This window comes from Schistocerca nitens, chromosome 4 (genome assembly GCF_023898315.1).
Source record: "Schistocerca nitens isolate TAMUIC-IGC-003100 chromosome 4, iqSchNite1.1, whole genome shotgun sequence".
NCBI classification, from domain to species: Eukaryota; Metazoa; Arthropoda; class Insecta; order Orthoptera; family Acrididae; genus Schistocerca; species Schistocerca nitens.
The window spans coordinates 433,688,254-433,714,498 of record NC_064617.1 but is presented as its reverse complement, the minus strand read 5'-3'; positions in this window follow the sequence as shown (position 1 = coordinate 433,714,498).

Below are 26,245 nucleotides of genomic sequence, written 5' to 3'. Positions count from 1 at the left end.
CCTCTATGTGGGTTCGAATCCCTCTGACTTTATATTCATGACCATTTCGCGGTACATACGTAGGAAGAAGCAATATATTGCATGACTCTTTGTAATGCCTCAGTTAAGAAGAAACTGTAAGAACATATTGAAATACACTCCTGGAAACTGAAATAAGAACACCGTGAATTCATTGTCCCAGGAAGGGGAAACTTTATTGACACATTCCTGGGGTCAGATACATCACATGATCACACTGACAGAACCACAGGCACATAGACACAGGCAACAGAGCATGCACAATGTCGGCACTAGTACAGTGTATATCCACCTTTCGCAGCAATGCAGGCTGCTATTCTCCCATGGAGACGATCGTAGAGATGCTGGATGTAGTCCTGTGGAACGGCTTGCCATGCCATTTCCACCTGGCGCCTCAGTTGGACCAGCGTTCGTGCTGGACGTGCAGACCGCGTGAGACGACGCTTCATCCAGTCCCAAACATGCTCAATGGAGGACAGATCCGGAGATCTTGCTGGCCAGGGTAGTTGACTTACATCTTCTAGAGCACGTTGGGTGGCACGGGATACATGCGGACGTGCATTGTCCTGTTGGAACAGCAAGTTCCCTTGCCGGTCTAGGAATGGTAGAACGATGGGTTCGATGACGGTTTGGATGTACCGTGCACTATTCAGTGTCCCCTCGACGATCACCAGTGGTGTACGGCCAGTGTAGGAGATCGCTCCCCACACCATGATGCCGGGTGTTGGCCCTGTGTGCCTCGGTCGTATGCAGTCCTGATTGTGGCGCTCACCTGCACGGCGCCAAACACGCATACGACCATCATTGGCACCAAGGCAGAAGCGACTCTCATCGCTGAAGACGACACGTCTCCATTCGTCCCTCCATTCACGCCTGTCGCGACACCACTGGAGGCGGGCTGCACGATGTTGGGGCGTGAGCGGAAGACGGCCTAACGGTGTGCGGGACCGTAGCCCAGCTTCATGGAGACGGTTGCGAATGGTCCTCGCCGATACCCCAGGAGCAACAGTGTCCCTAATTTGCTGGGAAGTGGCGGTGCGGTCCCCTACAGCACTGCGTAGGATCCTACGGAGCCAGCCGAAGTGGCCGTGCGGTTAAAGGCGCTGCAGTCTGGAACCGCAAGACCGCTACGGTCGCAGGTTCGAATCCTGCCTCGGGCATGGATGTTTGTGATGTCCTTAGGTTAGTTAGGTTTAACTAGTTCTAAGTTATAGGGGACTAATGACCTCAGCAGTTGAGTCCCATAGTGCTCAGAGCCATTTGAACCATTTGATCCTACGGTCTTGGCGTGCATCCGTGCGTCGCTGCGGTCCGGTCCCAGGTCGACGGGCACGTGCACCTTCCGCCGACCACTGGCGACAACATCGATGTACTGTGGAGACCTCACGCCCCACGTGTTGAGCAATTCGGCGGTACGTCCACCCGGCCTCCCGCATGCCCACTATACGCCCTCGCTCAAAGTCCGTCAACTGCACATACGGTTCACGTCCACGCTGTCGCGGCATGCTACCAGTGTTAAAGACTGCGATGGAGCTCCGTATGCCACGGCAAACTGGCTAACACTGACGGCGGCGGTGCACAAATGCTGCGCAGCTAGCGCCATTCGACGGCCAACACCGCGGTTCCTGGTGTGTCCGCTGTGCCGTGCGTGTGATCATTGCTTGTACAGCCCTCTCGCAGTGTCCGGAGCAAGTATGGTGGGTCTGACACACCGGTATCAATGTGTTCTTTTTTCCATTTCCTGGAGTGTACTCTCAGTTTTAGGACGTGAAGAGAAAACATAAATTTTATTTGTGTATTTGTAAATTGCAGTTCAAGGAGAGTTTGAGATATCTGAAAATAGACGCCAGTAGTCTGTGAAAGTAACAAGTAACGCCATCAAGTGTAAGGAACTATTGCACAAATGTAGTCTTTTCCTGCATGAAGAAAGTCTTAAATTCTGATGTTATTACTTTCGTCATTAATCCTTTCAAAAGACGAAGAATGTAGGAACCACTAAATACACTGACGGGTCGAAACGTTATGACCACCTGCTTAATAGCTTGATGCACCATCTTTGTAACACAGTGTATCACCGATTCGGCATGTCATCTATTCTACAGTTCGTTGGCACATTTGTGGAGTACGTGACACAAGGTGTCTCCCCCCCACTCCCATCCCTTTCTTCCGTGCCTATCCTCTCTTTGACTCCGTTCTCTCCCCCAAGTAGTTTTGCTTTCCCCTCCACTGTCTTCCCCACGCCTCTTCGCGTCCGCTCAGCCCCTCCTTTTTCTGTCCTCTTCCTCCATTGGCCCCCCTTTTCTTTTTCACTCCTACCCCCTTTCTTGCCCCTCATCAGTCCGGATCCTCCCCCTGCCGCCATGTAGCCTATAGCGCTGTTTCCAGTGAATGTTCAGTGTTTTGAGTCCCCTGTCAGTGTTGCAAACAGCCACCATAGTACCGCTCGTTGTGTTTTTATCTCATGTGAACAGACAACGTGTTTTTTTTAATTTTGCCTGTCTACTTACTTTGTCTCTATATCCTTATCGTCAACGCCGTGTTTTTGTATTTGAAATTCCGCAACTTTTAGTCATTTTAGCCTTATTAACAAAGTCATCAGTTTATGACCTTTTTTATATTGTTTGTTATCTTAGAAGTGCCTCTTGCTGTTGCCATTTCCATTGCCATTGCCTGCCTGCCTGCCTCCTTGCCTGCTTGTTCATCTGCCTGCTTGCCTGCTGGTCACTGACATCCGTCCGCCATCGCCGCCGCCATGTGCTGTCCGCCGTCCACCGTCTGTCTGTCGGCCGGCGCCGCCCAGTGCTCACATCCGCCTGGCGCTTTCTTCGTCCGTCCATCCGTCTGCCTGCCTGCCTGCATGCCTACCTGTTAGCTGTCGCCATCGTCGTCACCACCGCCGCCGCCGCCGCCACCGCTGCCGCCGCCCAGTGTGTGCCACTGCCTGCTGTCCGTCCGTCACCAACCATCCATCCGTCCGTCCACCTGCTGCCATACATCGTCGCCGCCACCTGCTGTTCGTCTGCTGCTGCCAGTCGTCGCCATCCGTCTGTCCGTCGCCATTCATCCATCGCCGTCTGGCTGTCATGAGCCTCCGCACCTCTACTGTCATGTACACCTCCCCCTCCCCCACTTCCACTGTTACTTTCTGGACTGCCACCCCTGGCCTCCCTCCTTTTACCTCGATACCCTCCCCCCACTCACCCATTCCTCCATCTCCTCCTCTGCTGTTTACCCCTACATCTACACCCTTCCCCAGCCTCCACACCCGCAACAACTCCCACTAATGTCCCCGCCCTCATGTATACCTCCGCTGCCACCTCTGCTGCCACCCCTCAGGTGCTCAGCTTCCCCCTCTCTCACCCTCCCCACCCTTGTCACTTCATCATCTGTGTCCCCTGCAAGTATCATGTAATGCCGGGCCACAATTGCCACCACTGAACCAGCCACATCTCCCAGCATCTGCCGCCTGCCAACTCACTCACCCCCTATCCCTCTACCGTCCTCCCAGCCTACACTCTTCAAAAAGCTCCAGAAGTGTGTCATTGCCAACTCTGCCCGCACCACCTCCCACAAAAAGTCACTGCCTCCTCCCCCTCCTGCCTTCTTCTCCATGGACACCACCACTCCCCCTGACACCCATGCCCCAACCTCACCCTCCAAACTTCTACCCTGTCAACCAGGACCCCAAGTTCCTTGATGCCCATACCCTCACCATGGAGACCTGAAGGTATCTACCTGGTGCTCTCACCTCCCAACTGACTGCCTGCAAGGACTCAGTCTGCATCAAGTCCCTCTGCCCCGGCTTTGATACAGACCTCTTCCATGAACTCCCACTCATTATGTTTGGCACTGACGTGTCCCTGACACTTGTCCTCTCCTCTTCCTCTCCTCAACAGCCACAGCCCTCTTTCGACAACCCCCACCGCAACCCCCACCTATACCAACATGATCACCATGTCACCAAGCGCAGGCCGGTGATCAAGGAGGATGAAATGTTGGCTGAAATGAACTCACACCTGGACCTGGAAATCTGCACTACCCGCAGTATCCACAATGCCTCCAGTCCCACCTGTCTCATGTGGATCTTTTCGGAGTCTCCCCCTCCATCAACCACCTCCTCATTCAGGGTGCCCGGAGTTTAGACCACTGCCACCCTGTTGAATCCTCCAAATCCTCTCCCCAATCGTACTGCTACCAGTGCTGTCTCATGTACAATGATCTCGTAACCCCCAACTGCAAAAAACCTCTGCCTGTCCCCATCGCAAGGTCTCCCACTTTCTTAAAAACTGTCCCAACCTCGCCAACCCCTCCAGCCTGTAACACCTGCAATGGCCCCCATCCCTCCTACTCCCACAAGCATAAAGCTAAACCCCCTCCTGCCACCCCCTAGCTTACTGTCCCTATCTATCCCATCAATCCCCCCATCCACCCCAATAATTCACTCTGTCCACCCCCAATGGCTAAAGACATAATCCGGTTCCTCACCATAGTCCTCCAAAACATCCACCCTTTCCAATGCTCCCACTCCCTCCAACAGATCTCCCTCACTGCCCACTCCATCTTTCACCTGAACAGCCGGCCGGAGTGGCCGAGCGGTTCTAGGCACTACAGTCTGGAACCGCGCGACCGCTACATTCGCAGGTTCGAATCCTGCCTCGGGCATGGATATGTGTGATGTCCCTAGGTTAGTTAGGTTTAAGTAGTTCTAAGTTCTAGGGGACTGATGACCTCAGAAGTTAAGTACCATAGTGCTCAGAGCCATTTGAACCATTTGAACCAATCACCTGAACACCTTCGCCACTTAGTCCAACAACCAAGCCCAATTCACCTTCATCCACCTCGACACCCTTGTTTATGCCTCTTCCCTCCCCTCTCTTCAGCCCTCTCTCTTCCTGTAATGGCTTGGCACTAGTGTTGCATCCTCTTTCAGGACATCCGCTCCTTCCGCACCAAGAAATACCTACTCATGAACACCCTCTCCCACCACCAGATCCGCACCTTCCTCGTGAACGAAACCTTTCTCCAGCCCCACCATATCATCCGCACCTCTCCCTATATCCTCCACTGCACTGATGCTATAGGTCCTTGAGTGCAGGGTGGAGTCGCCATTGGCCACCTTAAGCACATCCCCATCCTGCCACATCCTCTCTTCAATGGCCCCTTGTATTCAGCGTCTTCTTCCCCTTCCTCATCATAACCTGTCCACTCCACTGCTCCTATTCCCTATGACATTCCTATGGCATTCCATCCCACATTGACTGCACCTACTCCACCTATGTGATTGTCGCAATCATCACCATCCATAGCCGCTCTCCTGCCACTGTTCAGTTAATTCTCACAGTCCAAGGTGACCTTTTTCCTCTTCCCCAGCACACCTATCCCGAAGGCAACACCACCCCTGATGTCACTGCATCTGCCAACCTCCTTGGGCGTATTGTCGTCAACATCCTTGACCTCACAGGTAGCGACCACTTCCCGTCCTTCTCACAATACTGTCTGCTCACTGTCCCCCTCTGGCTCCCTGCTCTGGCCCCCTTCCAAGGTAGTCCATGAGTACTGTCACTCCAACTGGGATGCCTACCTTGAACCCATCGCCATCCAGGTAGAAGGCCACCCTCTTACCTGCCACCAGCCTGATGATATCATCCACGCCTAGTCCTTCCTTCAGAAGGACGTTACAGACGCTGTGGAGGCCAATGTTCCTACTAAAGCCATCCCACTCTCCCTCCATAGGCTGTCATCCTCCTCCGCTAATTCCACCACTTCTATTGCTCCTTCCTGCACACTCATGACGGGGATACACTCGAACGCCACCAGCAAATACAGCGACACATATGGAATGTTATTACAGCAAAGAAATGCCAGGACTGGCGTCACACCAGTACGTGACTCAACACCACCTCCCTGTCAACTCCTCCAAGTACTGCTCCCCCTTCCATCGCCTTACTGGTTTCCATTCTGCACCCCATTACCCACTACTCCATAACGACCGACCGCTTCCCAACGACCTCAGTAAGGCCATCTACTTTGCTTCCGACCTTTCCAAGGCCTTCTCCATCCCTGATGATCCCCACTTTGATTATTCTCTTTTCCCCACCATTATGGAATGCGCCAGTATCTTAGTTGCTCCACTTGCTCCTAGTCTCCATTACTTGGAGCAGTTGCCCCCCCCTCCAACATCAACACTCCAATCACAGCACAAGACATTAAACTTACACTCCAGTCATAAGGAAACATAGCTCCTGGTCATGACTGTGTCACCTGCTGCCACCTTAGACAATTCCCCTTCTCCCTCCTGACTGTCCTTGCCAATTTATACAATGTCATCCTCTCTACCAGCGTCTACTCTGACCTTCCCATGTTCTCTTGTTCCTCAAACCCAACAAACCTCCTTCTGTTGAATCTTCCCATCATCCCATCTGCTTCACCTCCATCTTCAGTAAGGTCTTTGAATCCATCCTCTCCTGCTGTATCCATCAGCACCTTAATCAACACGACATCCTCCCCCTTACCCAGTGTGGCTTCTGACCCTCCTTCTCCGCTGAAGACCTTCTCTCCCTCCAGATTAACTCCTGTTCTCTTTGCCATTTTTGTCTCCCTTGACCTTCAAAATGCCTATGACCGCATATGGCATCCTGTTCTTCACTTTAAACTCCAAACCTATGCCCTGCCTATCAGTTTTGTCTGTTTCTTCATTTCCTTCCTCTCACACTTTCCTTCCTATGTGGCCCTCCAAGACACCAACTCCCATATGTTTTATCCTACTGCTGGCGACCCCCAGGGCTCTGTCCCCTCCTCTCACCTCCATATCCTGTACACTGCCAATATGCCCAAGCCACCCTCTCCTGTCCACTTCCTCCAATATGCTGATGACACTGACTTCCTGGCTCTCTATCCTATCCTTCAACGATCCCAATACACCCTCCAAACCCACCTTGACCAGATCACCACTTGGTGTAACCAGTGTTTCTTTTGTACCAAACTCTCCAAAACCCAGTCAATCATCATAGGGCACACCAACCACTCTTTCCATCTCCACAATTTCTACCTCACCACTTATACCATTCAGCTCACCCAAACTCTGAGATACCTTGGCCTCACCCTCGACCTTCACCTCACCAGGACCCTTCATCTCCTAACCATCCAGCAGCAAGCCCATTCCTGCCTCCACCTCATGAAACTCTTGTCTGGCCGGACATGGGTTTGTATCCTTCCACCATGCTCCACACCCACCAATCCCTCATTTGCCCTATCCTCTCTTCTGTTAAGCCAGCATTGGCTTGATCTCTGCCCCCACTTAAAAGGCCCTCCAAATCCTAGAACACTTCGCACTCTGCCTTGCCTTTTGTATCCGACTTCCTACCCCCCCTCCTCCATGACTCCTGCACGATCTCATCCCCTTTCCACACCTCCTCCTTTTCCTCCAACATCTCCGCATCCTTTACACTGTCCACAGGCTTGATTCCCCCACCCCTTGGTTTCCTCCTCCCTCTCCACCCCCAGCCCATTGTCGTGCATCTATTGCTGTATCCCTCCCTCTCTCCACCTCCACACCCTCCATCTCCTTCATCAGGGCAATTTCCAGCACCTTCCCCTCCCAGATGTTGAGCTTTGCTGTGATATCTACCCCTCCTTCCAACTGTAACCCGTCCTTGTTCCCCACCCTCCCAGTGCCCCCTTTTCCTCTCCCCTCCTTCTCCCAGTGCGGATTTCCCTCCTTCCTCCTGAGCCCCTGCAACCCTTCCTCGACTGCTTTCCTCCCACGTCCTTCCCTCCCCCAGCCTCTTTGGAGCCCCTTCCAACCATCTTCCCTCTCCTCTACCTTCTTCCCTTCTCCCTCGTCTCCATACCCCTGGCAGATCATCGCAGTTTCCTTACTGTAATCACTGTGCTGCATGAGTGTGGTGTTTGGTGCTGTTCTCCCATGCGTCAAAAGCTGTGATTTTAATTGTGTTCTTTGTCTCAGTGTGTGGTTTTTTTGTGTGCACTACTTTTTTACGGTTTTTATCTCCATTTTACAGTCGCGCTACTTTTTGTTTGTTCTCTTCTGTAATGTTCCCCCTTTTTATTTTTACATACGCCATATTTTCTTGTTTGTGTTATTTTAAATATCTCCTTTTATTAGTGTCTTTTGGCTGAAGAGCAACATATATGCTGCTGCCAGCCCGCCCCAGATAGGGCATAGAAACACAATAAAGGGAAACAAAACACCAGGTGTCTATGTACAAGTCATGTAATTCCCTTAAATAACTAGCCACTGATTAGTGTATGCGGTGACGGTGCTCGGTAGCGACCCAGATGGAAACCATTGCATTCACATCGAGTGGCATTGGTGGCCAAGAAATTAACATGATTTCACTATCATGCTCCTAGAACCACTGTAGCACGATTCTAGCTTCGCGACACGGAGTTACACTGCTTAAGTGTGACATCGTCAGCCGGCCGCGGTGGTCTAGCGGTTGTAGGCGCTCAGTCCGGAACCGCGCGACTGCTACGGTCGCAGGTTCGAATCCTGCCTCGGGCATGGATGTATGTGATGTCCTTAGGTTAGTTAGGTTTAACTAGTTCTAAGTTCTAGGGGACTAATGACCTCAGAAGTTGAGTCCCATAGTGCTCAGAGCCATTTGAACCATTTTTTTGTGACATCGTCGTCAGGGAAGATATTAAGCCTTAAGGGATGCTGATGGTTCGCAGCTGTTATGGTAACTTCAGTTACTACAACATGTCATATGTAAGCGCAAGAGAATGTCTAGGATTGCTTAATAACGCTCCCCCAGCCTGCGCCCGTTACGTGTTGCACGTTTCGAGGAGGCGTTCGCCTGCATGATGGCGTTTATGGAGACGACGCACCGACAGGTTTCCAGCGATACACGTTCAATCTTAAAGATCCCCAGTCCACTACAGTTGTGACTGATGATGTCGGTGGCCCAGCATGTGAACACGTAGCGGTCGTCATCTGAATAACCCCTTGTTCAACAATTTACGGTGAATGGTGTGCTCTGAAACACATAGGGTTCCACCGGCATTCTACTCTTTCACTACAGGTGGAATAGATGGTTATCCTGCTATATACAGTAGAGCAGCCTCCAAACCTGAAGTCTTGTGAAGAGTTGAGGATGCCCTACCATTTAGTGCTTACTAGTAGCTTCACAGTCCTTCTATGAGTTTCCTTAGATAATCATGACAGTAGCACGTGAACATCCGACCAGCTTCGCCGTCTTCAAGATACTCGTTCACAGGTTCTGCGAATTAATAATCTGTCCTTTGGCAAAGCTACTTATCTCAGTGGATTTCTTCTTAAGAAAAATGCACTTACTGCTTCTTCTTATTAGATAAAGCTAAAAGTGTATTCATAGTATAATGCTTCTTAGAAAAACTTTTAAATTCGAGATGACTATACCACCTGTATTAGATTATTGATACCCATCCGTTTATACCACACACTATGTGATGGAAGGAGGATGTGAGACAGTTTAAAAATTAATTTCTTGTGATTTTTGCCTGTCATTATGTACATATTCAGCCATGGAAGCTGGTGGCATGTAATGATAATCGCTTCTGTAGGTGTATCGAAGATGTATACAAAATATTGTCACCTGTAATGTATGAATTCGAAATCACGTATGGAGTAAATTTTATGAAAAAGGTCTTTCATAGATGCTGCATGTCACAACAAAGATGTATTAACTATTGCAAGGGTTGATTCTAATATTAAAATTCAGGTACCTATAATGGTTGCTGTTTCTAACCATCAAGTGTAATGTTATCTGAGTAGTATGTAACTGAAGGACGAAAATGTGCTAATTCACTTTGTTATAGCAACAACTCAAATGTAAAGACTCTCTGACCTTCCTTAAGTTTGGACTATTAAGGTCATCTCTCTCCAACATCTGAAATGTTAAGTCTCTTGGTATATATGTCTCTTGGGTTGTTAATTCACATTTGGTCCTGTGTGAAGTGGGAGAAAGAAACCACCATCATTAAAAATTACATTATGTTTCTCTCTTTGCCACAGAAACCCTAAACATCACTCTGCAATACTTTCCAAATTATTGTTTTCATATGCTTTAAATTCAGGGTGTATTTCATACAATCCAACTGGAGCACTAGTAGAGTTACGAACGCCGTCTGTAAACTGCACTTAGGGATATTATCAAGGAATGGAACGTACACTGTTATCATGCATCATCGATATATTTCTACTTGCTGCATAGTTGATCCCACCCTATATCACTGAGCTGCATCTTTGTACCCTGCTGGACATTCTCTATTTCCACTATCACTTCAAAGTCTACATCTTGTGCTTAACCAGTATTAAAATGTTTCGACCCATTGGCAGTCAACTAATAAGATATGATGAACAACTGCGCTCTGTAACAACTTAGATTAGGGTTAAAGTGTAGCGCAACTGTTTGACATAGTGAAAGCTCAAAGTCTAGAACCAATTCCATGTCCTCCTGTGGTATGTTTTACGCAGCAACAAATATCTTGTCTGCATAATAACTTAGTAGTGGAATCGACAGTTATAGTGGAACTGCAAAGTCTGACAACAGCTCTCCAAGCTGACTTAATTTCCACTCCAGCATATTGGGATCTACATAAGGGAGTTTGTTTGCATAATGTCTTGATTTCTACTTGTACTGCTGTACAGTTGTGTTCGATTTCCGTCCCGTCGTGTTGGGAGCTATATTAGGAAGTGTGTATGCATGCCAGCTCGATACTTGCTGCTGCTGCTCAGATTTGTCACAAACTACATCCTGTGCATGATGGATATGTTGAATTGAGTTGGAAATAAAAGGAAACAATGAAAAACATATACATACATACAAACATAAATAACAAATAAAAACATTGAAAGAGAGGAATGGTTTAAAATGGACAATCGAGTGTGTGAGTCAGTTTCTTGTTCTTGCATGCCATGGATGCAGCATGACGCTTAATGATGATGATGATCTTTTCACTGTTAAGTATGGAACACAGGTGGTGGGCCCATTTGATGGTTAGTTTCCCTGAATGCTGAGAGTGAGTAGTGGGTTCGACCATCCCAGTGTCATAGGTTTTGGCGTAACCATTCTGGGCTGCACTCATATCCCCAGGTCAGCCACCTTTGACTCCAATGTCACTAGAGATATAATGTGTTCGAAACTTATAACCATGCAGGTTAGGTCCTGTAGAGTGTCGTCTTAGAAATACTGCTACTCTGCTAGTGCTTTACTGTGTTGGAAAATCACTTGTGAACATGTTAGAAATTCATAGCAGACACTTATTCTGAAGTGTTCTGATTGGTAAGCTCTATAATGTTCATCCACACAGTTCCATAAAATGTGTACACATAAGGTTTTCAGACATACTTTTTTCTAACAGGCGCCAGGTTTTTGAAAGTGACTGCACTGTATGGTATTTTCGTTGTTGAAATATATTTTCACTGCTCTTGGGTGGGTTTCATCTATACTGAAATCAAATTTCCAAAAAATATGGTGTACCTACTTTGAAAATTAGTGTTAGTTAAAAATTAAGACTGTCAGCTATCTACACTGGATGTGAGTCAGTGCAGTACATGTAGTTGACAATCCTTAATAGGTATTTGTTAGCGTATTGCAATCTGAATTCGCCATGAGTCCTAATGTTTGAATGTGATACTACTTCTGCTATACCAATTGAGCCACAGTGATTAATACAGCTGTATGAATTATCGTCACACATTTCCCTGTAGAAACAGCCTTACAGTTCACATGAAATGATAAATGTAGTGCATGGTTGGTGTGGGATGTATAGTGTGTGTGACGGATTTCGTGAGTGCAGTGTGAGGCGAGTGAATTATGTGATGTAGGTTTTCTGGTGCAGATATGGTGTGTGTGGAACATTATCCATGAATTATTGAGTGGTACAGGCTAGTGCAGGGTTGTCTGTCACGTATGGCGTTGTGTTGTGTGTGATGATGTATGGTATTGTGTGTGGCATATGTAAGTATGTGGAGTATGGTGGGTGTTCTGTGTCATATCTCAATTTGGTGTGTTTCAAGGTGTGTGCGGTGTGTAATATGTGTGTGTGTGTGTGTGCGTGTTTGTGTTTGTATTTGTGTTTGTGTGAGAGAGAGATAGTACTTTGTGGGTTGTTTATATAATGTATTCCTTATGTTGTGTGATTTTTTGTCTTTGTTGTGTTATGTTGTGTGGTGTGGTCTGCCATGTTTAGTCCATGGTCGGTTCTGGTATTTCAATAGTGCTGTGTTGCATGTGTGTTGTGTGTTGTGTGTTGTGTGGTGAGGTAATGTGAGTGGTCTGGTTTGTGTGTGTTGAGATGTTTCTAATTAGAGTGTGTTGTGGAGTGTAGTTTGTGGTGAGTGTTGTGAGGTGAGCTGAATGTTGTGTTTGTTATCATGTGTAATAAGTGTGGTGTTAAAGACTTTGGTGCTGGTTCCGTTAGCCTTCAAACCATAGAAAAGCAACTATATTGCTCCATAGACCTCCATTCAATGAATTGTGGAGAATATCTAAGATCACTGCCATTCATTCTCTTTACTATTATACTCACATCTGGAGCAGTGGGAGAACGATTGTGTCACTGTTCATTTGGTGTTCACTTCAAGTAAATTCCAAGGGTTCGAGTGTGGTGAACCTGTATGACTTGTACTCTGTAACATGGTTCACAGTGGAGTGAGTCAAACTATGGTGGACATATCTTAAACTACTCGTCGATTATGTTGTCAGTATGTGTCTGGTCAGCGTTAAATATTGTCGTGAGACTGTCACTCCATGAACAAAATACGGAATAACATGTTAGATTTGTGAGTAGATTCAAGAGGGCACCATTATTCGTCAGAATGGGTGCAGAACCCACAGTATCCTAGCTGTTGTGGCTTTGGTTCGCTACCAGAACTGGGATAACATTGACATGATAATTCACTTGATTGAGGTGCTTTATGTTTTCAACATACATTTAACGATTCTTTGAATGAATGACAGCTGTGTTAATTTTCAAATCTTATTGAGACATCTAATACCGTGTGCAGTAAGGAGATGTAGACTGTGTACCTATATTCTGCAGTATGTTCACTGCGTTATAAGAAGTCGACATTATGCAAATACTGTAGTTCCTGGGGAGCAGTTTTCTGAGTTTTCGAAACCGGTGGAATAAGTGCATTTAACAAAAATTCGTCTCTTACAGTAGTTCGCTCATATGTAGAAAACATGGAACTCGATTACATAGACTCCAGCGCTATTTGTGAGTATACAGTCAACTTATGGAATTTATAAAGTGTCTAGCTAAAGAAGGAGATAGTGGGCGATTTATAGCTACAGTTTAGCCTTTACGAAGACAAACACTAATAGTGTCGTAAGATATGTTAAGTGGCGGATACAAATCATATAATACACTAACATGGAAAAAAGACTGAGACTTTGCAGTCCAAAGAGCGGTGTGAGTTGAGTCTTTTTTGGCTTTGTAAAGGACAGGAGAAATGGATAGAAGGCTTCGGTTTCTTGGGAACATTAACAAGCTGTTATATCACTCGCACAGCTATTTGGTAAAAGTACACTATTTGATCAAATGTATCCAGACACCTGGCTGAGAATGGCTTACAAGTTCGTGGCCACTCTATCGGCAATACTGGAATTCAATATGTTGTTGGCCCACCTTTAGTGTTGATGACAACTTTCACTCTCGCAGGCATACGTTCAGTGAGGTGCTGGGAGGTTTCGTGGGGAATGGCAGCCCATTCGTCACGGACTGCTGCACTGAGGAGAGGTATCGCTGCCAGTCGGTAAGGCCTGTCACAAAGTCGGAGTTCCAAAACATCCCAAAGGTGTATACGACTCAGGTCAGGACTATGTGCAGGATAGTCCACTACAGGGATGCTACTTTCGTGTAATTACTCTGCCACAGGCCGTGCACCATGAACAAGTGCTCGATCGTGTTGAAAGATGTAATGCTATCCCTGAATTGCTCTTCAACAGTCGGAAGCAATAAGATGCTTAAAACACCAATCTAGGCTTGTGCTGTGATAGTGCCACGCAAAACAACAAGGGGTGCAAGGCCCCTCCATGAAAAACACGACCACACCATAATAGCAACGCCTCCGAAATTTAGTGTTCACTCTACACACCCTGGCAGATGATGTTCACCGGACATTCGCATACCCACACCCTCCCATCGGATCCCCACAAAAAGTACCGTGATTCGTCACTCCACACAACGTTTTCCCACTGTCCAATCGCCCAATGTTTACGCTCCTTACACCAAGCGAGGTGTCATTTGGCATACACTGGCGTGATGTGTGGCTTATGAGCGGCCGCCCAGTTTTCTCAGCTCCCACCTAACTGTCATAGTACTTGCAATGAATCCTGATGCAGTTTGGATTACCCGTGTGATGGTCTGGATAGATGTCTGCCTATTGCACATTAAGACCCTGTCAGTCAACAGACGATGTTGGCCTGTATGCTTTTGGAGTGTATGTGTCCCGTCACGTTTCCACTTCACTATCACATCGGAAACAGTGGACCTAGGTATGTTGAGGAATGTGGAAATCTCGCGTGCAGACGTATGACACAAGTGACACCCAATCACCTGACCCCGCCCGAAGTCTGTGAATTCTGTGGAGCGCCCTTTTCTGCTCTCTCACGATGTCTAATGACTACTGAGGCCGCTCATATAGAGTACCTGGCAGTAGGTGTCAGCACAAGCGACGTAATATGAAAAACGGTGTTTCTTAGAGTGTCCAGATAATTTTGATCATACAGTGTATGTGGAACCCTCAGTTTCCTGGCTGTTGAGATTTTGGGTCTGTAGCAGAGGTGGGAGCACCATAACATCTTAATTTAGTGCATAGGTGCTGCCACAAGCTAGTCGACGTAACATTGAACGATTTTCTGTATGCATGTCAGCTATCTCCATTTACAAATCGTATGAAGATGTCTGATGTTACGTGTATAGCACTGAACATTTGATGAGGTGGAAGGCCTTTCATGTAGAATTCACTTATATCGTTGCTGTCATGTTGGCACTGGCTGATCTACATTGTTGTTGCAGGCTCAGTACCGTTTCCCTAACTTCTTCTCTAACTTTTCAGGACTATTATGTATTCTCCTTGAATAACAGAAGAAATCTGAGTACACTTTAACATGATAATTCCATGATTGTTTACTATTTTCAACCTAAAACTCAGCGCTGCCATTATAATTATGTGTTTTAAGTATATGACTACACGTTGACAAGGCATTCATACTTCTTTAGGTGAAAATTACATAGCTTTCGATGTGCTCTTTGTTGATTTCATTATAACATTTGCGTGAAAATTCAATAACTTGTATGTATGCCACTTGTCACCGTTTAGAAGTATTATGGATACATTTGGTGTTAAGTACACACCATAAGATGCAGTAACACAGTTGTGGAGCAGGTCTACAGAGAGTATGCTTCATGAGCCATCAGCGGTCAGCTGGGTTGTGCTGAAGAGGATCTCTGCTGCCCTAGTCAGGTGATTTCCTGTTAGTCCTCTGCTTGCATTCTCGAGGTATAGCATTTATATTCTTCTCATTAGATGGACGTAGCGATGTGTAGTGTTTGGTTGGCAATGCTGCAGTCGTCTGTAATCATTTGGCGCTGCACTCTGCTGGGGATGGCAGTTCAATTATTGGTCTTCAAATATACCGCACAAGTAAGGTACCGACCACCACTCTCAGATAAAATATCATACTTTCTCATTATATGTATTTGCCGCATTTTCTGATGGTACGATTCGACTAGTAAGTAAGTATAAGCGTATTTTACTTGCAAAAATTTCTGCTGCACACCTGATACATATTGCGTAAGTTCGCATCTTAGGCGACATTGTTATGATCGGTTATATTACTGCTGATGAAACGACCATCATTCATTCCACACAGAAATGATTGTGACTAATTTTAGATGATAGTACGTGACTCCTTTTTTTCTTTATTTCTTTCTTTTTTTTCTTTTCTCTCCTTCCCTCACAGCCACTGCACAAGTGTCCACCACCAGGACAACGGATGTGCATGTATTTGTTTTTCCATTCCCAAGCAGAACGTGTGTGTGGTTTGTAGGCTATTTTACCATGTTATTGTGGACTTTTTAAGTAGTCGGTCCATGAAGAATTTTGCCACCATACAAAAGAGGCTAACCAAATGTATGGTGAGTGTTAGCATGGACACTGTTAACGACTGCAGGTAATGTGGCAGCGGTAGAGTGTTTGCGGGTCCTTTCCCTTCCCCAAGTTTGCTTACTAAAAGATGCAATTGTTCCTAGTACACATAAATATTTTAGAGTCCAAATTATGATTTTGTATGACTTCATGTGCTGACCAACACATACCACTCTTTAAGCAAGAGGAATCGCCTAACTTACGAAGTAATTATGCAATGACCTATCTGCTAAAAATACCTGTACGGAGTTCTGTAGGCAAGTTACTTCGCGGTAGCGTTCTCGCTTCCCACGCCCGGGTTCCCGGGTTCGATTCCCGGCGGGGTCAGGGATTTTCTCAGCCTCGTGATGGCTGGGTGTTGTGTGCTGTCCTTAGGTTAGTTAGGTTTAAGTAGTTCTAAGTTCTAGGGGACTTATGACCACAGCAGTTGAGTCCCATAGTGCTCAGAGCCATTTGAACCAGCCAAGTTACTTCGCTGTTTCCTGGTATTCTGACGTCATATTAGAGCTGCGCCAGTTTTCTTGGTCTTGGATTCTTACATTATGTTGATGCTGCACTATGATCCGATATCTTCGTTTCTGACGTCATGGAGCTGCTAGAGCATGCTTTGGTCGCCATGTTCGATCACCATATTGTATAACAGATCTGACTGAATTCTGAAACCATACTAAGGTTACAACAGTATCCCTGGCCTATGATTCTGACGTCGTAGAGCTGCACCATTATTCCAGGTGAGCCAGTATGACTAAAGCCAATTTAAACTTAGGACAACAGCCATTCATGCGCAGTATAGGGGAAAGCTCTCTAAAATTTGAATTTTCTTCAAATTTTTGGATTTCCTTGCACTTTATACATAGGGAAATAGGCCTACGTCCGATTGGGGGAAGGGGTTGGGGAGAGCTCCCGTAACATCATCAGTGATGAGAGTGTGCCAGAAATGTACACCAGATCTCTCCTAGAATACTTACTCACGCATATAGTGAAGTTAAGGTGTTAATGAACTTGAAGAAAAAGAACTCTTTAGTTAAATACCTAAACGACTGGTATGGATAAACCATCGTAAATGTTTTTCAACTATTATATTCATCTTCTTCGAGTCCCCATAGCGATCGTTTTGTTACACAGGCATCGCTTGCACTCGTCATGAAATTGTTTTTGTGTTAAAATATTGGCAGCCCTCTGGTATATATACAAATTTACTGCCACGATTTACAGACCTGTTGTAAGTGCCACTCTCTAGCAGACCGCAGTTCTCAATACTTGTCTGACGAACAACATAGTACCATCATGAGCACTCGTATAATTTGATACTGAATAACCGTTTTTACCTATTAAGGTTGTGCTGCATACTTCGGTTCTTTTCGTTTCACGTGAAAGAAAAAAAAAATTAATCCATTACAGATTGACAATCTAATTCATTTGCAGTGAGTGCAGACACAAAGTTGTCATTAACTTCCAACTGCTGATAATGGGCATGAAAGAGCAGTTTTTACTTATGTTATCTGAAGCACATACTAGACCTTTAGCAAGCCAAAGTGAACAATTTTATTTGAAGCTAATCCGTATACCGATGAAAACAAGAGCGAAAGGCTTAGCATTAACATGCTTTCAGAAGTTTCATAAACTTACCGACGCTGCTTCCAAACCTTTAAGGATGCTGTCGACTAGCTCAACTTGTTTGCTCGGATCTGGTTCTAGGCGATCCATCTCTAGGCAGCCAATGGTAGACAGCGCAGTGCGCATCGCGCTTAATCCCATGATTCGATACAAGTCCACCTCTGCACCACACGTTGCCATCAGATTTTGGCAAAGTAAGTATCCTTCCTCGTTGAAAGTGTCCATATATTTCTCCAATGCCTACGATTCAAAAAATATTTAATATAGGTTTTTCACACAAATTCGGCTGTAAATTATTAAGAGCAATTCATCTGGCGACTCTAATGACACTTTATGCAGAGAGCCAAACGACCTATATAATCCTGTCCATGACGCATCAATGGCGCGCACTGTACAGTACACAAAAGACAGTTAGAGGACACATTATCACAAAATTCCCATTTCATTCTAGGTTGCGTTCTTCGTCGAAAATGGACACATGTGTCCGCTGCTTCTGCGAATCTGTTACAGGTATGGACATCTATACTTTATCTCTTTATATCGGCAGGGAGAACGAAGATAAACTCGATGAAATATGTCCTAAGTAGAAATCTTTATTTCGACAAAAGAGATAAAATTTTGAGATGCAACACTGCATTTATTTTACCGACAGAAGAAGCCTGAAAATAGTTTCGGATGATAAAGAAAGGAAGTACATGAGTTTAAGAGGACATTATATGAGACCTCATCGTAAACCGTTCGTGGAAAAATACACTCCTGGAAATTGAAATAAGAACACCGTGAATTCATTGTCCCAGGAAGGGGAAACTTTATTGACACATTCCTGGGGTCAGATACATCACATGATCACACTGACAGAACCACAGGCACATAGACACAGGCAACAGAGCATGCACAATGTCGGCACTAGTACAGTGTATATCCACCTTTCGCAGCAATGCAGGCTGCTATTCTCCCATGGAGACGATCGTAGAGATGCTGGATGTAGTCCTGTGGAACGGCTTGCCATGCCATTTCCACCTGGCGCCTCAGTTGGACCAGCGTTCGTGCTGGACGTGCAGACCGCGTGAGACGACGCTTCATCCAGTCCCAAACATGCTCAATGGGGGACAGATCCGGAGATCTTGCTGGCCAGGGTAGTTGACTTACACCTTCTAGAGCACGTTGGGTGGCACGGGATACATGCGGACGTGCATTGTCCTGTTGGAACAGCAAGTTCCCTTGCCGGTCTAGGAATGGTAGAACGATGGGTTCGATGACGGTTTGGATGTACCGTGCACTATTCAGTGTCCCCTCGACGATCACCAGTGGTGTACGGCCAGTGTAGGAGATCGCTCCCCACACCATGATGCCGGGTGTTGGCCCTGTGTGCCTCGGTCGTATGCAGTCCTGATTGTGGCGCTCACCTGCACGGCGCCAAACACGCATACGACCATCATTGGCACCAAGGCAGAAGCGACTCTCATCGCTGAAGACGACACGTCTCCATTCGTCCCTCCATTCACGCCTGTCGCGACACCACTGGAGGCGGGCTGCACGATGTTGGGGCGTGAGCGGAAGACGGCCTAACGGTGTGCGGGACCGTAGCCCAGCTTCATGGAGACGGTTGCGAATGGTCCTCGCCGATACCCCAGGAGCAACAGTGTCCCTAATTTGCTGGGAAGTGGCGGTGCGGTCCCCTACGGCACTGCGTAGGATCCTACGGTCTTGGCGTGCATCCGTGCGTCGCTGCGGTCCGGTCCCAGGTCGACGGGCACGTGCACCTTCCGCCGACCACTGGCGACAACATCGATGTACTGTGGAGACCTCACGCCCCACGTGTTGAGCAATTCGGCGGTACGTCCACCCGGCCTCCCGCATGCCCACTATACGCCCTCGCTCAAAGTCCGTCAACTGCACATACGGTTCACGTCCACGCTGTCGCGGCATGCTACCAGTGTTAAAGACTGCGATGGAGCTCCGTATGCCACGGCAAACTGGCTGACACCGACGGCGGCGGTGCACAAATGCTGCGCAGCTAGCGCCATTCGACGGCCAACACCGCGGTTCCTGGGGTGTCCGCTGTGCCGTGCGTGTGATCATTGCTTGTGCAGCCCTCTCGCAGTGTCCGGAGCAAGTATGGTGGGTCTGACACACCGGTGTCAATGTGTTCTTTTTTCCATTTCCAGGAGTGTATGTAATTTATGTTCTTGTGGTCGTAGAACGTTTTACACAAAAAAAGTCACTAATTTGAGAGAAACAGCAGAGCTTAATTTGTATGTCTCCAATCACACCATTACCTAAGATAAATGTCGATAACCTCAATGAAACAAAGTAAAGTTAATGACAGTTTTTGAAACTGTATCATAGTCGTTCCAACTTAAGATCACTAAATGTAATTAGACTGACGGGTTAATTGATTGAAGGTTCAAATATTTTAAATGTCTAAAATCAGAAAGCGGGGTGTAGTAAAGTCATTTGTTGTCGTTAAAGGGAGGGGCAGAGAGAGAGAGAAAGAAACCAGACGCAGAATCGTAAAGTTGGTTGAAACCTACAGTCGGAAACACTTAAGCATTCCTGTTCAAGGCACAACAAGCCTAAACAGCATAGGTATGTAATGTTTTTGGTAATCATGACTGAAACAATCAAAGCAGAATGCACAGGCTGGAGAAGGAAATCCTGATAATAAGCTCAGAGCAGTGTATGGGATTTCGAATCAAGAAAATAACAGCAGGTCAGGAACGCATTGTTGTGGACCTATAGCCAGAAAATGAGAACGCCAGACACTCTGCGGCGAGCTCGCCGAAGTCAACATTAGTGGAGAGCTTTTTGCTTTAGTTTCTGATCCCACAATGAGATTCGAAACATTCCAGAGATTTTCGAGAGAATGGGGCAATCTCTACTCCCACGAGCAACACTGTAGCGAATTTGGGGCCGCTAATTTCGAACATCTCATGTAAATTGTTTGTTTGAGATTCAAAAGAATACTCAAAATTGAAAGGCTGTTTCCTTTTTCACCATTGTCTTATTTCCCACTTACTGATCGACCATACGATAGTTAAGTCGGCGTAAGTTTATCCCTGACAGTTGTGGGCTGGGTGCACCAGCTTCGCGGACGTACCTCAAGCAATCACGTAACGCTATTTTGTAAACGTCTCTATGGGAACGCCTCAGGGTTGTCACAGCTCTGTTCACTGTTTCTGTTTTAGCCTGCAGCCATTAGAGTTTCATAGCTGATAGCTTGCAAAATCCCTATGAACTGTCTGGGACCTTCTAATGCTGTCCCAGCTGTAACTAGAATAAAAGTTTGTTTTTGCTCTTTGTACATTAGGAGAAAATAAAATATGTGACCATTATGTTTCCTTAGCCTGCAGCCATTGGTGCTTCAAAGCTGATAGCTTGCAAAATCGCTATTAACTGTATGGGACCTTCTAATGCTGTCCCGGCTGTAACTAGAATAAAAGTTTATTTTTGCTCTTTGAACTTTAGGAGAAATTAAAACATGTGACCATCATGTTTCCTTATTAACGACTTTGCACCAGATGTAGACTATCTAACTACGTCAGAGCTTCTTCCGACCAGGTCCCGGAAGGCGTAACAGCACCAACAGATCGCTGTGTCATCCTCAGCTGAAAGCATTTTCGGTTGCGTATATTGAGAAACGAGCGGTCAGCTCAGACGTTGTCAGTGTTCATGACCTTTAGCCAATACTCCTTGGTCAAGTAGCTCCTGGACAGGCATCATGAGGCTTCTTAGTTCACCCCCGCGGGTCATCCAGTCCAGGCCCTATCACGACCGACAGTGCTTAACTCCGGTGATCTAACCGGAACCTGTAAGCGTCACCGTGGCAGGGCCGTTGACCGACTACCTTAGTGCAACGCTTTATCTGTAGCAGTACAGCGTATCATCATTACCACCTAATGGTATTACAATACTTTTTGCGCGGTTGATTGAATACTTAAGCTTTACCCAACAAATATCAGAAAATTCGTGTCCAAGGTAACCAGCCGTGGACGGGAATATAAAGTTTCACTAGCTCTGACCGTTCTGAAATAAATACTTTCAGCTAATTTAATTAGTAACTGCGCTTAATAAACATTATCTTGGGCAAATTAGTTTAAATAGAATTCCATTAGGCGCGCGCGCTCTTCGTTGCAGGGTTTACGTTTTACTGGCCATATTGCAGTTGCGGTGCCTTTACGACATATAATTAGTAATTTTTTGAGAACATTTCTCTTTGAGAAACAGCGGTCTTGCTGAAATTACTTAAAAATGGGCACAAACAGAGTAGACTACAACACATTTATTTCGATGGTAACGGGTTTCAGTCACTGTGTGACGATCCTCAGACCTTCATACTGTAATATGAACATAGAGCAGATTTAGACGGATGTCTGAGTAGTGACACATAAAACACGTTATACGTAAGAAATATTAAAAGGAAAAATTATATTCATCATGGTAAGCGGTGGCGTTGAATGGAGCGGGTAACTGTGGGAAGGTCAACTGATAAGACAGCAACGCAGTTGTTGCTTAAATACGCTATGCTCCGCCCATCCAATTCTGAATTACGTCCGCGGTAGCCAATCAGGTATACAGGACGTAAAACACTTGTCAAACTCAGGTATATACAGACTTGTTGCACGAAACCAAATAAGAAATGAAGAAATAGGTGCAATATATTACTACTATAAATACTATTTCGTCAATATCTGATAAAAATTTATATAAAAGAGATAACCAATCATAATCGGTTGTGAGAAAACCGATAGCCATTCGCGAGAGTTTATAGCGTACCAGTAGACTGTACGCCAGCAAGGATAGTGGTTAAGCGCCGGTAGTCCTTGGAGACTATATATATATATATATATATATATATATATATATATATATATATATATATATATATATATATGATGTTCTTGCGCGAATTGTCACTCTTTTTCTTACGGAAATATTGTCTATGAAAAATGTAATGAAAACTGTAAGAAATGTGAATTCAGATCAACGATATCATATAAATCAGCCTGTGGCTGAAACGAATCGGAGGATTTGTGTATTCACTTGTTTTATAAAAAAAATGTATGGGAGCAGTGAAGATTCTCTGAGCAAACTGTGTTGTCTCCATCGATCTGAGCAAAGGTATTGTATCCAAAAAATGGCTCTGAGCACTATGGGACTCAACTTCTGAGGTCATCAGTCCCCTAGAACTTAGAACTACTTAAACCTAACTAACCTAAGGACATCACACACATCCATGCCCGAGGCAGGATTCGAACCTGCGACTGTAGCAGTCGCGCGGTTCCAGACTGTAGCACCTGGAACCGCTCTGCCACTCCGGCCGGTGGTATTTTATCTAAGCCGCTCTGTAGTAGAATTAGTTATTACTTATAATTTAATATCTCAAAATGGTTTATATTTATATTTCATTCAAAAAGAAAAATTCACAGTTCTTTTGAATGTCAGTTTGCTATGCTCCTTGTTTTATGTTTCTGACTACCTTGATGAGCCAATGAGATATTTTGCCGTAGCTCTATTGATGTAAATAATTTTATATTGGGTTTGGTATTGTGTCCCCTACTTTCTTGTTATCTTGTCAGTGTCATCTATGGGATCTGACTCATATTACGATAGTGGTCTTACATGTCAATAGTTTGTAACAACAAGTCGCTGTCATAACGTGGATTTCGTTTTTTGTTGAAACGTGCATATCTACACCTCCACTCTGCTTCCATAGGAATAGCGGCGTCACTGTTGCAATATTTTGACTGTTACTAAGTTCTGCAATACCTGGCACGCATTTATATACATCGCCTGCATGCTAGTGCAGCTGTCGCAGCTCTGAAATCGTTTTCTGCTGGATGACGAATATCGATGCGACAACGCCATCTTCATGGGAACATTTGGCGTTGCTTAACCACTATCCTTGCTAGCATACAATCTACTGATTCTCCATAATGCTCACAAATGGCTAGCGGTTTCTCACAAACGATTATGAATGGTTACCTCTTTTATATGTACTGTACTTTTATCACACATTGACGAAATGCTGTTTATAGCAGTTGCGTTATATCACATTGACGAAATGCTGTTTATAGCAGTTGCGTTATATAATGTAACGCAAATATTTCTTCATTTGTTACCTGGTTTCGTGTTACTATTCTGTACATACCTTACTGTAAAACTTGTTTTACGTTCTGTATACCTGACTGTCTATCACTGGCGCAATTTCGAACTCAGAGGGCGGAGAATCGCGTATTTAAGCAACAACTGCGTTTCTCTCCCTAGCAGCTGACGTTCGTGGAGTTACAACAATCGCTCTATTCACAGCTACTGCCTACCGCCATTGACATACTTTATTCTTTCAAGATTCACTCCTAGACACATTTTGTGTACACATTTCTGTGTGAGGGCCTGATGGTGGTCAAAAACTGACTGAAATCGGCTAACATCGGAACAAATGTTTCGCCCTCTGCACTGCCCATTTTTAAACCACTTCTAGCCAGACTGCTGTTCCTTCACGATAAATGTTCTCAGAAATTAGTTATTCCTTTCTTATTTAAGTATTTGGACATTCCAACAAGATATTTAGACGGATTAGGTTTAAAATAATGAGACTGAATACTAAAATACATTTTAACAAACAATGCTTAACTAATCATAATATTCCAAAATATGCTAGAATTTGCATAAAATCAAATTTTCGTGTTATTTTAATTATTCAACAGAGGATCAGCGTTCTACGAGTGATATCCGAAATTAGGACTGCCTTTAACCAAAAAGATGAGCTAAATTACAAAATATACAAGCTGCACTTATTTTTAATTAATTGCATTAAAAAGCTTACATTATGTGCTAGGGCTTCCAATCTCACTAATATTCTGCTGAAACATCCAATTAAACATAAGTGTCAAATATAATTTAATGTCTACTCATAATGATGTGTACATTAAACGCTCAATAGTAGCTGTTAAATTTGCAACGAAACATTCCCATTGGAGTAAATCAGATGCTTCCAAAATTGCTCTAAAACCTAAAGACATAATGACTAAGGAAAGTAAAAGCAAGAAAGATTATGACTTCCAAGTAGTCAAAATTATTATGAATATTTTACAATGAATGAAGTAATTGGAAAGAAGGCAGATGAAGGTAATGCATTACTCCTTGTTAATGAAATCCGTTATATCTCATGGAATGCAAGGGTATTCGGTGAAAATGGCCTTATCGAAATTAACAAAGATCGAGCTCCGAAGTTTCAGAATCATATTTGGAAAGCTTTACAAGTTTTTGAAAAGGATTTTAGGATAAAGAACGGCTATGAACTACTACTGTCACTACAAGACACTGAAATTCCCAACGATGCAAGCTTTGCCCCATTAGACATTATGAACTAGTGCATTAACATACCAGACACCTAAATAACAACCACTATTAAAAATGAGTTACTTAAAAACATGATTATGGGCACAGACGAAGTAACAGAGTCCATTCAGTTACCCAAAAATACTTTTGCTTCCATATACTTTTCATTCAGGGGCAAGATCTATATCCAAAAGGCTCGATTAGCAGGTACTGTAGCTGGTATCTTTATTAATCATGTAGCATTAAAATAACAACTCACAAATCACAAATAAAATTTTTTGTTATAAGAGATACGTTTATGATATTTTGTGGCTTTTCAGAGACAGGTGAATTCACTAACATTTTAAATAACGTTCATCCTAATCTTGTTTTCTTTTACAAAAGAACAAGAAATCAAGAAGAGCATTAACTTCTTAGATCTGACCATTTCAGGTTTCAGTGATAATTAAACGGACTGCCACTGATGTTGTTATTAACGCAAATTCATCTCATTCTTCTAGAGAAACAGCCTTTTCCGAATCTGTGATTCACAGAATACTAAATTAGCTCTGGAACCATATGCAATCCATAAGGAACCAAACAGTTTAAAGTTAACTGCCAAAGGTAACTGTTCAACGTCAATGAAGCTGTTTGTTTGCTCCATAAAGAGCATCAATCTTACAAACTCCCAAGAGCACATTTTTCAAATGACATAAATGGGATTAATTTCTGAGAAAATTAATAAATTGAGCAAGAACATCGATTTGACAACAGACTTTACTATTAATAACTGTTTGTAGAATAGGCTGATACACGCAACTAGAAACTGCAATAATATCTATCTACTCGTAAATTCTGGTTTTTCTAAAGTATTGTGTAAGGATTGTGACAAACAGTACACTGCCCAGACAGATCAGAACTTCACTACTCGAGGTAAGGCACATACCTTAGGTACATATCGTAATAAATCAGTATTTGGCCAACATGTGACACATAAAAATCACTCGGTAAAGATCTACAATGAAAAACTCAAAATTTCTTCACAATGCACTTAAGGAATTGTTACTCAACACATTAGAAGAGAAATAAATTTACGCTCAGTACAAAAATAAACCGCAGTCCATACTCAAC